At 38.1% G+C, this 16,336-nt stretch overlaps 1 protein-coding gene across 6 annotated transcripts in view; it reads right to left on the bottom strand.

Moving 5' to 3' along the window:
• The window catches only part of ULK4 (unc-51 like kinase 4), a 722,036-nt gene that overhangs the window by 528,271 nt on the left and 177,429 nt on the right, over nucleotides 1-16,336 (bottom strand). The gene's annotated exons all lie outside the window — the stretch shown is intronic.

Genomic DNA, 16,336 nt, shown 5'->3' with positions numbered 1-16,336 from the left:
CACTACAAAATTCAGCATAATGGTAAAATATTCCTCTAGTACACATCATAAAGGCAAATATTAGATGGTAATGAGGTAGAGAACTTCAAAATTATCTCTTACAAATCTCAAGGGGTAAAATTGATCTGCTTCAATGGTCACAGCTCAAAATCAATATGTATAGTCTGGCCATCAACTGATAACAGCCTCAAAGAAAAACAGTGAGAAATCATGTAGATAACTACACTGACACTATTTTCCTATTTAATATTGAGGGAAACAAACAAGGTACTGATTAAATCTAAAATTGTTTTTGGATTGCAATTTTCCTTTAAAAAGTTTAGCCAAGTACCTAAGTAAAATGTCTTTCAGAGAACACATATTTATTAATACAGACTAAAAATATCACAATATACACCCATAATCTGATTAATATGTATAAATTAATTTCATATTTTAAATGCTTGATTAAAAAGTGGGCAGACATATCCAAATTTTTCAAAATTTTACACGCATTAAATTTCATAGTGATCTTCCATGGTGCTTCCAAATTATACAGAGATCTGCAGCTTCAGGCTTATTATTAATCACTGTTGTGTTACAGGTTTGTGTCAAAACACAAAACATGAACCACTCAGCCCTCAGTCCTTCAGGCTTTCCGTGTTGACTGGGGAATTTTTCTGTAGGGTGGTAACCACTTGTTACTCTTTTACATCCATGAAATAATCTTCCTAATGCTACAGAGTATAGGATTACTACCAAAAATTGTGTAACGTATACATTGATTTTATAGAAAGATACCTTTTTTTTTTTTTTTGAGACGGAGTCTCACTCTGTCACCCAGAGTGACACTGGAGTGCAGTGGAGCGATCCTGGCTCACTGCAACCTCCAGTCTCCCAGGTTCAAGTAGTCCTCCTGCCTCACCCTCCCAAGTAGCTGGGACCACAAGCATGCACTACCACGACAGGCTAATTTTTTTGTATTTTTAGTAGAGACAGGGTCTCACCATGTTGGCCAGGCTGGTCTTGAACTCCTGGCCTCAAGTGATCCACCCACCTCAGCCTCCCAAAGTGCTGGGATTACAGGCATGAGCCACCATGCCCAGCCAGAATGATACTTTCTGAATCATAAGTAAATAGGGTAAAGGAGAGAGCCTGGTAGACTTTTTCATGAAGAATATTAAGTTACTTCTGAAAGCTGAATTTCTAAAGAAGCTTTTTTATTTTTAGTTAACTTCAGATTCTCCCCAAACAAAACAACTATGGCTACAGTCATCCACGAAGACCTGTAGATTGAAAGATGACAACAAGTTTGTAAATGTTAAGAGAGAATTAAAACAGACAGATTTTTTCTTACATTTGAAACACTGAATACTGCAGCTAATAATGCGGCTTACTCCGTATTATTAGCTGGAGTAATAAGAATAGCTCACTCTATTGAGTAGTAAGTTTCCCTACTCCCTTGCGTGCCTAAATCATATTCTTTGTCAATTATAAAATACCACATAATAATCTGTCAGAATATTTCCATTAAAATATGTGGTAATGTTCAAAGTTAATTAAAGAATCCATGCCATTTTCAATGAGAGATGGAGTTCCCAAACTTCAGTGTATTCTGGAACTTTCTGTAAACTTTCAGAAAGGACGAAATAAGAAAGAATACATTGTCACGGTGTTTTTGTAATCAAATACATTTCTAAAGAACAAAAGGAACCATAGAATTAAAAATGACAGCAAAACTCAGTAAATATAAATTTATGATTTGTATATTCTATCATTATTAATATTATTAGTAAAAATCAAAAAAGCACATAAGAATTTTTGAAATAAGAACTCTCCCTCAATTCCAACAACAAAAAATCATGAATATCTGTGAGATGTTACAATGCTTTTCCTTTCAAATCATACTGCGTGTGAGTAAAAGCTACCCATGTGGTAGGAAGACTGCAATACCTAATACCATCACTATCACCACCACACACACAAATCCCTCAAAGAGAAAATGACTGAAACTTCCCCAGAGATCACTGAAAAATTCAAAAGTGAAGCAAAGAAAAAACATAAAATATTATAGCAACTCAAGTACATATATAATACCAACCCTTTTATTTAAATTATGGAACGTTTCAAACATACAGTAGAGTGATTTTTAAAAATCCATTTGACTTTATCAAATCTTAGTATTTGAAACTTGTAAGCCCAAATCCTTTTTAAGAAACAACGAAGTAGAGAGACACAACTGAAGCCTCTGCCCTACCTCTCTCCAATCCCACTGCCCTCTGTCTATCCTCAGAAGCAAGCATGCTGACTCTGGTGGGTTACCACCACAGTTATTCTTTATACCAGAATCTCTGGGACACATTCAAACCAGTGTGTAGAGGGAAATTTATAGCTCTAAATGCCCACAAGAGAAAGCAGGAAATATCTAAAACTGACACCCTAACATCACAATTAAAAGAACTAGAGAAGCAAGAGCAAACACATTCAAAAGCTAGCAGAAGGCAAGAAATAACTAAGATCAGAGCAGAACTGAAGGAAATAGAGACACAAAAAACCCTTCAAAAAATCAATGAATCCAGCAGCTGGTTTTTTGAAAAGATCAACAAAACTGATAGACTGCTAGCAAGACTAATAAAGAAGAAAAGAGAGAAGAATCAAACAGATGCAATAAAAAATGACAAAGGGGATATCATCACCGATCCCACAGAAATACAAACTACCATCAGAGAATACTATAAACACCTCTATGCAAATAAACTAGACAATCTAGAAGAAATGGATAAATTCCTCGACACATACACCCTCCCAAGACTAAACCACGAAGAAGTTGAATCTCTGAATAGACCAATAACAGGCTCTGAAATTGAGGCAATAATTAATAGCTTACCAACCAAAAAAAGTCCAGGACCAGATGGATTCACAGCCAAATTCTACCAGAGGTACAAGGAGGAACTGGTACCATTCCTTCTGAAACTATTCTAATCAATAGAAAAAGAGGGAATCCTCCCTAACTCATTTTATGAGGCCAGCATCATCCTGATACCAAAGCCTGGCAGAGATACAACAAAAAAAGAGAATTTTAGACCAATATCCTTGATGAACATTGATGCAAAAATCCTCAATAAAATACTGGCAAACCAAATCCAGCAGCACATCAAAAAGCTTATCCACCATGATCAAGTGGGCTTCATCCCTGGGATGCAAGGTTGGTTCAACATATGCAAATCAATCCACGTAATCCAGCATATAAACAGAACCAAAGACAAAAACCACATGATTATCTCAATAGATGCAGAAAAGCCCTTTGACAAAATTCAACAGCCCTCCATGCTAAAAATTCTCAATAAATTAGGTATTGATGGGATGTATCTCAAAATAATAAGAGCTATCTATGACAAACCCACAGCCAATATCATACTGAATGGATAAAAACTGGAAGCATTCCCTCTGAAAACTGGCACAAGACAGGGATGCCCTCTCTCACCACTCCTATTCAACATAGTGTTGGAAATTCTGGCCAGGGCAATCAGGCAGGAGAAGGAAATAAAGGGCATTCAATTAGGAAAAGAGGAAGTCAAATTGTCCCTGTTTGCAGATGACATGATTGTATATCTAGAAAATCCTATCGTCTCAGCCCAAAATCTCCTTAAGCTGATAAGCAACTTCAGCAAACTCTCAGGATACAAAATCAATGTGCAAAAATCACAAGCATTCTTATACACCAATAACAGACAAATAGAGAGCCAAATCATGAGTGAACTCCCATTCACAATTGCTTCAAAGAGAATAAAATATCTAGGAATCCAACTTACAAGGGATGTCAAGGACCTCTTCAAGGAGAACGACAAACCACTGCTCAATAAAATGAAAGAGGATACAAACAAATGGAAGAACATTCCATGCTCATGGGTAGGAAGAATCAATATCATAAAAATGGCCATACTGCCCAAAGTAATTTATAGATTCAATGCCATCCCCATCAAGCTACCAATGCCTGTCTTCACAGAATTGGAAAAAACTACTTTCAAGTTCATATGGAACCAAAAAAGAGCCCGCATTGCCAAGTCAATCCTAAGCCAAAAGAACAAAGCTGGAGGCATCATGCTACCTGACTTCAAACTATACTACAAGGCTACAGTAACCAAAACAGCATGGTACTGGTACCAAAACAGACATATAGACCAATGGAACAGAACAGAGCCCTCAGAAATATTGCCGCATATCTACAACTATCTGATCTTTGACAAACCTGACAAACACAAGCAATGGGGAAAGGATTCCCTATTTAATAAATGGTGCTGGGAAAACTGGCTAGCCATATGTAGAAAGCTGAAACTGGATCCCTTCCTTACACCTTATACAAAAAGTAATTCAAGATGGATTAAAGACTTAAATGATAGACCTAAAACCATAAAAACCCTAGAAGAAAACCTAGGCAATAACATTCAGGACATAGGCATGGGCAAGGACTTCATGTCTAAAACACCAAAAGCAATGGCAACAAAAGCCAAAATTGACAAATGGGATCTAATTAAACTAAAGAGCTTCTGCACAGCAAAAGAAACTACCATCAGAGTGAACAGGCAACCTACAGAATGGGAGAAAATTTTCACAACCTACTCATCTGACAAAAGGCTAATATCCAGAATCTACAATGAACTCAAACAAATTTACAAGAAAAAAACAAACAACCCCATCAAAAAGAGGGTGAAGGATATGAACAGACTCTTCTCAAAAGAAGACATTTATGCAGCCAACAGACACATGAAAAATTGCTCATCATCACTGGCCATCAGAGAAATGAAAATCAAAACCACAATGAGATACCATCTCACACCAGTTAGAATGGCGATCATTAAAAAGTCAGGAAACAACAGGTGCTGGAGAGGATGTGGAGAAATAGGAACACTTTTACACTGTTGGTGGGACTGTAAACTAGTTCAACCATTGTGGAAGACAGTGTGGTGATTCCTCAGGGATCTAGAACTAGAAATACCATTTGACCCAGCCATCCCATTACTGGGTATATACCCAAAGGATTATAAATCATGCTGCTATAAAGACATGCACACATATGTTTATTGCAGCACTATTCACAATAGCAAAGACTTGGAACCAACCCAAATGTCCAACAATGATAGACTGGATTAAGAAAATGTGGCACATATACACCATGGAATACTATGCAGCCATAAAAAATGATGAGTTCATGTCCTTTGTAGGGACATGGATGAAGCTGGAAACCATCATTCTCAGCAAACTATCGCAAGGACAAAAAACCAAACACTGCATGTTCTCACTCATAGGTGGGAATTGAACAATGAGAACACGTGGACACAGGAAGGGGAACATCACACTCCAGGACTGCTATGGGGTGGGGTAAGGGGGGAGGGACAGCATTAGGAGATATACCTAATGCCAAATGACAAGTTAATGGGTGCAGCACACCAACATGGCACATGTATATGTAACAAACCTGCACGTTGTGCACATGTACCCTAAAACTTAAAGTATAATAATAAAAATAAAAAAATAAAAAAATAAAAGAAATATAAAGATTTATATTTTTAAACAATTGTATTTTACCTGTCCGGACAAAAAGTGTATCTTTAAACCATTCAGTAAACAAAATAATTTACAGTATTAATAATATCCATCTCCACACGCTAATGAATATAAGAAAATAATATATATATATACGGTGACAACTCCTTTTATTTTTTTTTATGGTGATGGAGCCTTGCTCTGTCACCCAGCTTGGAGTGCAGTAGTGCAATCTGGGCTCACTGCAACCTCCACCTTCCAGGTTCAAGCGATTCTCCTGCCTCAGCCTGAGTAGCTGGAATTACAAGCGCACACCACCACACCCAGCTAATTTTTGTATTTTTAGCAGAGATGGAGTTTCACCATGTTGGCCAGGCGGGTCTTGAACCCCTGACCTCAGGTGATCCACCCACCTCAGCCTCCCAAAGTGCTGGGATTACAGGCATGAGCCACCGCGTCCAGCCGACAACTCCTTTTTAAACATTGAAACATAAATATGGAAATGAACTACTCACATATGTTATTATATTGCCCATATCCTTCTGCAGCTTGCCTTTTTTTCACTCAAAGTTTCTCCATGAGATTTATCCATGTTAATTCTTTTCAATCTAGTTTGTTCATTTTTAATTGCTGTATAATATTCCACCACAGAAATATGAGTTTAACTATCCAATCTCTTGTTGGTTAACTTTTTCATTCTGCATCATCTTATGTTACTGCAAACACTACTGTGATAAACAGTTTTTCTAAATTTCTTTGTACACATGTATTTTTTGGCTCAGGTATGTGCATCTTCAACTTCATTAAAGATTATAAAATTGCACTCCACTTTACCTAGCTGAGTTTCCACTGGCCCATATCTCTGCCAGCAATTCCGTCAGACGTACATGTTCGCCAATCTGAAGATTATAGAACAGTCATTTTAACTTTCATTTTATCCATTAGTTTCTAGTTCAAGCATCTTTTCCCAAGTTTACTGACCATTCCAATTTCTTCTTCTATAAAGTAACTCTTCACATCCTATGCCCATTTTGTCTTAACTTTTCCTTTTCATTATTAGGCTATTTTTCATATCCTGGATACTAATCATTAAGAAAAGTTTCCCTACAACAAGATCACAAAGACAGTTATGTAAATTTTCTTTTAAATTTTTTTCAAGTTTTCCTTTTCATATTTTAGTCTTATAATGTCAGAAAAAATATCTAACACTCAAATGTCAATAAAAACTAATTGAATAAAAATGTGGTACAGTCACACTACAAAGTACTAATTTAAAAAAAGATGAACATTTCTATGAACAGATACGAAATGATCTCTGAGATAAGTTTAAAAAGGTACAAAATGGGCCGGATGCAGTGGCTCACACCTGTAATTCCCAACACTTTGGAAACACTTTGGGAGGCTGAGGCAGGTGGATCACCTGAGCCCAAGAGCTCGATATCAGCCTGGACAGCATGGCAAAACCCAGTCTCTACCGAAAACACAAAAAAATAGCCGAGTGTGGTGGCACACACCTGTGGTCCCAGCTACCCTGGAAGGTGGAAAGACAGCTTGAGGCCCAGGAGGCAGAGGTTTCAGTGAGCCAAGATCACACCACTGTACTCCAGCCTCGGAGACAGAGTGAGACCCCACCCTGGGTCAAAAAATAAATAAAGTGCATGATGGTGTATGCTATCTTTTATCTTTTATATTAAAATATTAAAATTATATTAAAATATAATTTTATATAAAAATATAAAAATTTATATTAAAAATATAAAAGATATGCTATCGTTTATATTTTAGGGAGAAAATATCACGGCACCCACCAAAGGTCTTTTTAGAGTCAACGAAGCACACAGATTCAAAAGACTACCCAAGATCACATTTTCTGTCAGTTTATTCACGAACCTGAGCTTGCCAGCAAGGCTACAATTGATGCTCTTCTCCTGCGAGAGTCCTTGCAGCAGCCTGGGCAGCACAGCTCAGGTGCATTAAGAAGAGAGCCACACTGGAAAGGTATGGGAGCCACCTAGGCTTAGGAACTTCCAGCCACACAAGCACCAACCTTGTAACAACTCCATAGCCATAGCTTCCAGAGTTTCCATAGAGATCAGAGTCACTGCACTTAGGGAACCGCAAAGCTATGGCTTTCTACCAAGTATTTATCATTCTCCCAGCTTAGATGCAATTTACTAATCAGGGACCATTTTTACCACAAGCAGTCCTGCTTCATAATACAAATAATAGGTTGGTCTTATCGGGTTCCCAGAGACACAGAGTTCAAAAGTTAACTGAAATTCAAATTCCCACACAGAAGGGGGAAAGGTTTTGTTAACCCTTTACCTATAGATAAGCAGAGATATAAAGAAAGAGAGGTAAACACAGAGAAAGAGAAGATAGAGGCAGAAAGATAGATTTATAGATAGAAAAATATATATTTATACAAATACACACATAAAAATATACTTTTCTCTATACATATACAGACAGAGAAAGCGAGAGAGGGGAGAGACAGACAGAAGATGAGACATATTTACCTATATTTGCAAAAAGATATCTGATTGAAACAGATAACCTAGAAAAAATCATTTATGAGAAAGTCAAGAAAATGTGAACTCTGCGGTGAAACCCTGTCTCTACTAAAAATACAAAAAATTAGCCGGGCATGGTGATGGGTGCCTGTAGTCCCAGCTACTCAGGAGGCTGAGGCAGGAGAATGGCGTGAACCCGGGAGGCGGAGCTTGCAGTGAGCCAAGATCGTACCACCGCACTCCAGCCTGGGCAACAGAGCAAGACTCTGCCTTTAAAAAAAAAAAAAAAAAAAAAAAAAAAAAAAAAAAAGTGAACTCTGACTGGATTTGTGGTTATTTTGAGAATGTATTAATTTTTTGGTCTTTAATGACATTGTGAATATATTGACTTTTTAAAATTTCTTGTCTTCTACAGATACATATAAGGTAATTACAAAATGATATGATATATAGATTTTGCTTCAAAATAATTCAGAGGAAGAAGGAATGTATATAAATGAAGTGGGAATATAAATGAAACAAAACTGGCCATGGTCAGGTGCAGTGGCTCACGCCTGTAATCCCAGCACTCTGGGAGGCTGAGGTGGGTGGATCACCTGAGGTCAGGAGTTCGAGACCAGCCTGGCCAACATGGTGAAACCCCATCTCTACTAAAAATACAAAATTTAGCTGGGCATGGTGCCGGGCACCTGTAATCCCAGCTACTCAGGAGGCTGAGGCAGGAGAATCGCTTGAACCCAGGAGGTGGAGGTTGCATTGAGCCGAGATCATGCCACTGCACTCCAGCCTGGGCAATCACAGCAAAATTCCACCTAAAAAAACAAACAAACATACAAACAAAACTGGCCATGAATGAAAAATTGTTGATGATGTGTTTATGTAGGGCAATTATATTATTTTTCTCAACTTTTTTTAGGTTTGAAACTTTTTATTGAACACATGCACACGTCCCTTGATAACTGGGGCTGCCTCCCCATTATTCTCACAGTAGCCCTTCTGATTTTCACTTCATCTTCATAGCGATTCTGAATTTTTTTTTTTTTTGGCAAGTTCAAATATGTCTTTGCAAGGACTATCTGGCATGCCTATTTTATGAGAGAGGGTTTGCAGAGTACCTACTCAGCCATATTATCAGAAACAGAAATATTTTCCAGATTCTGTTCTTGTCCTGTTTAGATTTTTTAAGTTCCAAGAGCAGTCACCTTCTACCAGACACTCCGATGTCAGAAGACAAAGCATATTTTGTAAGTGGCATGATTTCTGTGCTCAAATTTAGAACAGAGACACAGCTTTCAACAACCCAAAAATAACTTATTGTGACTCACCAAATTTAAAAAGACGGAGATGATTAAAAAAAGAAAACCTTAATTTACTATGTGACCTCTAAGTATCTCAGCTGAAAATTTTAAAGATAGAAAGGTAAATCAAAAGATATAGAGACTGTAATCATGCACTTAATGAAGCATTAAATCAAAATATTTTTGGCATATGTGAAAGAGTTTAATTTTATCACATTTTTTACTGGCACTGTAGCTATTTGCAAGTACATATAAAACTACAGTGTTACATATAAACTACCAAAAAAGAACTTATTTAGCAACTTTATTTAAAAGTTTACCTTAAGGGAATAACTAAGGATGTCCATACAAAAGGATTTAGCCATGAGAATGTTCTCTGTGGCAAATCAATGGAAATTATTAAATGTGCAAAAGGGAACTGTAGGAATGAATTGTAATACCTTTAAATGATCGTATATCATAACCTTTTAAAATGATATTGAAGAGTTGCATAAATTGACTTAAACACATATTTGTAACACATCACTGAATAGGAGAAATATGGGCCAGCAAAGAACATAGAGTTGGGTTGGTCCAATTTTTACAAAAAAAAAAAGACTAATAACATGACAGCAGGGAAGGGGGAATATGACAATGCATACATGTGTATATGTATATATATGCATAGCAAGTATGAACTTGAAAGGATATATATCAAATTTTTTACAGACATTACCTCAGAGAGGTAAATGTTTAACTTTGGCCTTTGGTGTTCTGTATTCCACATATTCTGAATTTTCTTTTTTTATTTAAATAGAGACGGAGTCTTAGCCAGAGCAGTGGCTCACACCTGTAATCCCAGCACTTTGGGAGGCTGGGGAGGGCAGACTGCTTGAGGCCAGGAGTTCGAGACCAGTCTGGCCAATGTGGCACAACTCTGTCTCTATTAAAATTACAAAAATTATCTAGGTACAGTGGCTCATGCCTATAACCCCAGCTACTTGGGAAGCTGAGACATGAGAATTGCTTGAACCAGGAGGCGATGGTTGCAGTGAGCCGAGATCACACCACTGCACTCCAGCCTAGGCAACAGACCAAGACTCTGTCTCAAAAAAAAAAAAAAAAAGAGAGAAAGAGATGGGGTCTCACCATGTTGTCCAGGCAAGTCTTGAACTCCTAAGTTCATGCAATCCTCTAGCCACAGCCTCCCAAGTAACGGGGGCTACAGGTGCATACCACTGTGCCCAGCTTGAATTCTCTATACTACTCATATGAATCCTAAAATTTGTCACTATACAGTCTGATAACAATTAAAGTAAATTAGCATTGGCTACTTTAAGTTTTTAGATATTATAATTATAGAAAATTGTAATGAGCTCATCCAATATATTTCTACCCAATAAACAGCAGGAAACATCCATGAACTCTCAGACTTCCAGCCTTGAAAATGAAATATTTGCAGGAAACATTAACAGCTTGGAAGTACCAGAAAAATGACTACAAAGTAAACTAGAAAAATAAGAGTTTGGAGTACAAGGATTAGTAAATAAACTCATACCTAACCCACAAGGTTTTTTCTTCTACTTGATCAGGTCTTCCAGAAGCTTCTTGGTCAGTCATTCAAGCATCTGAATTATAAAAAGGTAATCAATTCCCTACATCTAGCAGTGATTCAAGAATCACATATAAAGTACCATCTGCCAATAGTTCAAAAAGTTTCCTATTGGCCAGGCATGGTGGCTCACACCTACAATCCCAGCACTTTGGGAGGCCGAGGCAGGTAGATCATCTGAGGTCGGGAGTTCGAGGCCAGCCTGACCAACATGGAGAAACCCCATCTCTACTAAAAACACAAAATTAGCCAGGCGTGGTGACACATGCCTGTAATCCCAGCTACTCGGGAGCCTGAGGTAGGAGAATCGCTTGAACCCGGGAGGTGGAGGTTGCGGTGAGCCGAGATCGCTCCATTGCACTCCAGCCTGGAAATCAAGCGAAACTCCGTCTCAAAAGAAAGTTTCCTATTAAGTGTTTAGGGGAAAAGATGGAAAAAGGTGGTTTGTCACTTTGATTTTTAATCAAAAGTCCCCTCTCATTGTGGTTGTGATTGTTGACTTTTAACATCACAGTGTATGGAACTAACAGTTGTTTTGGATAACAGAATCTTCTTCTATTAAGGACATCTATGGGCAAGCAAATCATTTTAAAGATGATGACACAAAATAAATCAAGCACTCGTGATGCAAATGGCTACTCATCCAAATAGCTGCTGAATAATAACCATCTAAGGACAGTGACACCCAAGTAGCTAATGCAGATGACAGTGTGAACTGAACAAGTTCCTTCAATACATAAACATCCACTCAAGAAAATGTATATGATTCAGAAGAGAATAGACTCTACCACCTTGTTAGTTTAAGATGAAAACCTGGCTACAGTTACAAATTTCAAACGGAGAATCAGAGATTAATTACAAACTACAAATAACTATGAAAACATGAAGTATACTGATAATTAAATAATGTTAAACTCTAGGTTTTATTATGAGAAAAATACAGCATGTGGCTTAAACAGCTGCTGGATAAATTACAAATAAATGGTACCCACATAATCTACCTATCCAGAGAACAATCTAGCAACATTAAGGCAGCACCTTACAAATGTGTATAACACTTGAGGTAATCTATTAGAGGGGAACACAAAGATGTATGTAACAGGGTGTTCATCATATCATGATGAGTAGCAACCAAAAAACAGGAGCCAAACAGTTCAATAGCGCAGGAAGAGTTAAATTATTGGTGCATCACAAAATAAATCATATAACAAGTTTCTTTTAATATCCCTGAGGAATATTTAATGACATAGTAAAATACTCATGAAAACAGCAAGAAAAATCAACACAATTTTATTTTAACTTGGTAAATGTGTGCATAAAATGCACAGACGCAGACAGAAAACTAAAAAGAGATAAACCAACATGTTAACAATAATTATGTCTGGGGTAGTGAGATTCCAGCTAATTTTGTTTTCTTCTTTAGAGTCTTCTAAGTTTTCTGTAGCAAACGGTAATTTCTTTTATTTAAAAGGAAGGGAATGGAACTCTTTTGGAGTCTGGGTTTCCATTGTAAAAGAGCATAATATATGAGCATCAATCCTGCCAAAAAACAACACGTAGAATTCCTTCTCCCTGTTCAACAGGAAGCAACTTTGTATTTGCTCCTGGGTCTCTCCCTCTTCCACTCATTCTAACCTATCAACAATAAGGCTGGTAAATCTGCACCTCAAACACACATGTATAGACAAGTATAGACGACACTCACTTTTCTTTAAGTAACAATAAGACAATGATCATTGTGCTAAAACCCCTTAGGAAGGCCAATATCATGACCCTACCTGAGCTGGGTCTTCTTCCAACTGCCCAGGTTCTTCTATGTCCCTTCCTCCCTGCTGGCTGTGCTCCAACCCTGCTGACCTTCTTTCTCTTCCCACATCTCCCTAAGATCTCTCACACTTCAGGAAGGCTGAACCACAAAGTTCTTCCCCTAAGATCTTCACATTCCAAGCTCTTTCTTATCATCCAAGGCCAGAATGCACCTTCTCAGGGAGGTCTTCCCTGACTGTTCTCCAACCTAACCTAGGCTAATAATGCCTGGCTCCACTCCACCTGCACACTGCCCCTAACAGTCACTCTATCACATACCCTGTTCTATGTTCTTCAGGACACTAAAACTATCCCAAATTACTGTGTTTTCTTGTTTATTATCAGCCCCTCCTGTTAGGGCATAAGCACTTACATCTAGCACTTATACACTCCAAGAACTCAACAAAATTACTCAACACACTGTCTTATCTGTGAAAGACCCAGAGTTGAAAATCATTTGGCCCAAAGTAAACGTTCAGGGCCAGGAATGGTGGCTCACACCTGTAATCCCAGCACCTTGGGAGGCTGAGACGGGGCATCACCTGAATCCAGGAGTTCAAGACCAGCCTGGGCAACATAGTAAGACCCTCATCTCTATAAAAAAATACAAAAATTAGCCAGACATGGCGGTGCACACCGGTAGTCCCAGCTACTCAGGAGGCTGAGGTGGTCACCTGAGCCCAGAAGGCAAAGGCTACAATGAGCCAAGATCACACCACTGCACTCCAGTCTGGGCAACCAGAGTGAGATCCTGTCTCAAAAAAAAAAAAAAAAAAAAAAGCAAACGTTCAATAAATTGTAAATTTTTTAATTGTTAATCTTTTTATTAAAATAGAATCTTGCATTCTAAATAAAAATTCATTGTACATTATTGAGGTGTCACAGATACATTTAAAAAACTAGAAGACAAGAGAGAGAAGATGCACTTCTCCCTATTCCTACTACTAAGTACAACCAAAAACCATGGACAATATATATAAAACAAATATAAGATGACAGATACATGGAAAGAAGGCAGAAGACCAGCTAGGGGCCTTGAAACCTGAGGATCAACACAGCAATGCATTCACTGAGTTGTCTTTTTGCCTCTTATATCCCAGATTGGGTGTTGAAAAATCCAAGAGCCTAGAAACACCAACAGGTATACATACACAAATATGCAAGAAAAAACAGCTCTCTCAAACCAAAGGACCAAGAGAGGGGCAGCCTGGCAAGACAGAAAATTTTTAGAAAATAGCTACTCTACTTCAGCCAAGCACCATGGAAAAACCACACCCCAGCCCCACCAGCAAAGAGCAAGTAGGCAGCCTAGACTTCCAACCTCATGTGACCATGGCAAGATGCCCCAGCATTATCCCCTGCCAGAGTGGAGTCACAAAAGACCAAGCAGAGAGCTGGGGCTTTCGTCCCAACCCAACGATAGAAAGTCCTCCATCATGCTGTACGATGTTTCCCCAGTGATGAGGCATCCATTCTACTCCACCAGCATCAGTGGAGGCAATAATGAGGATCCCTTCCCCTCAGCAGCCAGGGTAGCATCAGAGGAGTCCTGGTGGAAAGCCTGACCTCGCACTCTCACCCAGCAGTAATGAGGAGCTCTTCTACCTCCTGAGGTGGCAAAAGCAGTCCACTGGGGATCTGTGCTTCCATCCCAACCCAGCAACATCAATGCGGCACCCTTCTTCCCCCTGCCAATTCAGTGTCAGAGGGGACTCTAAAATAGAAGATTCAAATAACATCCACCACCACCCAAAATGTTTCATGTGTATAGACTTTCAGTTTTGCAGGATAAAAAGGTTCTGGAGATCTGTTTCACAACAATGTGAATATATTTAACACTACTGAACTGTACACTTAAAAATGGTTAAAATGATAAATTCTATGTTATGTGTCATCTACCACAATAAAAACTTTTTTTAATGTACCAATACTAATCAAAAGTAAAAGACTGTTTATCATGCCATACAACTGCTCATTTCCTTAAGACATGTGGAATAATAGTTATATATGATAAATAATTAAAATTATATTAACATACAACCTATTTTACTGCTTTTGTGAAATACTATATTTGAAACTTAATCAATCCATGCCTGTGCTGAAGGTAAAAAAAAACACACACACACACACAAATTCTTCTAAAACTCTCACCCTCTCTAACCACGGATTACATGGTAAAATTATTCAAGTATTACTTTTTCTAATATAACAATAAGAACATTTAATGAGTGAAAATTTAATAGCAAAAACTAGACACATAGATTTGTTAGAAAAAAATACTGTCTCTGAAGCACAAATTTCTTAGCAGAATCTAAATCAGAATAATTAAAGACAAGAAGTGGTTTACCTCTATTTGGACTTCCACAGATTAAGTTTACTATGTAAATCTGAGGGTTATTCATAATAGTTACTGAAATTTTAAGTTTCATTATAAAAACCAAAATTTAATGTGTTTCATTTAAAGCAGAAGAACCACGGTAAACAGTGTATTTAAGTGGTTCCATTCCACACTTCTAAGCAATGTTACCTTCACCATGTTTTGCAAAACTCTGAATTGAAAGGTACACCTCTCTACCTCTTATAGAAAAAAAGACCTGTAATCCCAGCACTTTGGGAGGCCAAGGAGGGCGGATCACAAGTTCAGGAGATCGAGACCATCCTGGCTAACACGGTGAAACCCTGTGTCTACTAAAAATACAAAAACAAAAAATTAGCCAGGCATGGTGGTGGGCGCCTATAGTCCCAGCTACTCGGGAGGCTGAGGCAAGAGAATAGCGTGAACCCGGGAGGCGGAGCTTGCAGTGAGCTGAGATCACGCCACTGCACTCCAGCCTGGGCGACAGAGTGAGCCTCCGTCTCAAAAAAAAAAAAAAAGAAAAGAAAAAAAAATGACTGTTTGAAATAATGCTGCTTACTACATTCCCCTCATGAGAATTCACAATCACAATACACATTAGCATATTAAAAACTGGGAAAAATTGTACAACTGAAAATATTTCTAAGTTTGACTCATTGCTTCCCAAATACATATATAGCCAGGCCTACTTTATTTTTTACCTGTTAACACATCATCAAACACTAATATTCTCAGGCAGAGCTTCTGAAACCATCAAGTTCAAACAAATCACCTAGAGATCTCACTAAAATGTAGACTCTGATTCAGCAGGTCTGCATGGGGCCTAAGAGTATGCATTTCCAACAAGCTGCTAGGTGATGTCAATGCTGCTGGTCCAGGGATCACTCTTTAGCAAGGGACTAGAGAAGACACTTTGAGAAAGGCTACTAGAGAGACCTGTTTATCACTATACAGTTCTGTGATATGAATTTAGTACTTACAAACTCTACTGTATATACAATAAAGGCATATAAAGGACTAGAAGAGGATAGGTTAAAAACAGAATGGGGGCTCTATAATTTCAACTGGCAGAGTATTACAAGGAAAGGAATAAAAATAGGTCAGAGCGAGCAGAAAAACATAAAGAGACTCCTCCCCCTAAAAAAGGCAAAGGCTATGGGAGAAAGAGATGGAAGCTGGAGTTGGTGAGGCATAAGAAATGCCAGCATATAGGAAGGACTGAGACATTTTCAGTCTAACATTACTGAAA

The sequence above is a fragment of the Pongo pygmaeus genome, chromosome 2 (assembly GCF_028885625.2).
Source record: "Pongo pygmaeus isolate AG05252 chromosome 2, NHGRI_mPonPyg2-v2.0_pri, whole genome shotgun sequence".
NCBI classification, from domain to species: domain Eukaryota; kingdom Metazoa; phylum Chordata; class Mammalia; order Primates; family Hominidae; genus Pongo; species Pongo pygmaeus.
This window is presented reverse-complemented; position numbering and strand designations above follow the sequence as displayed.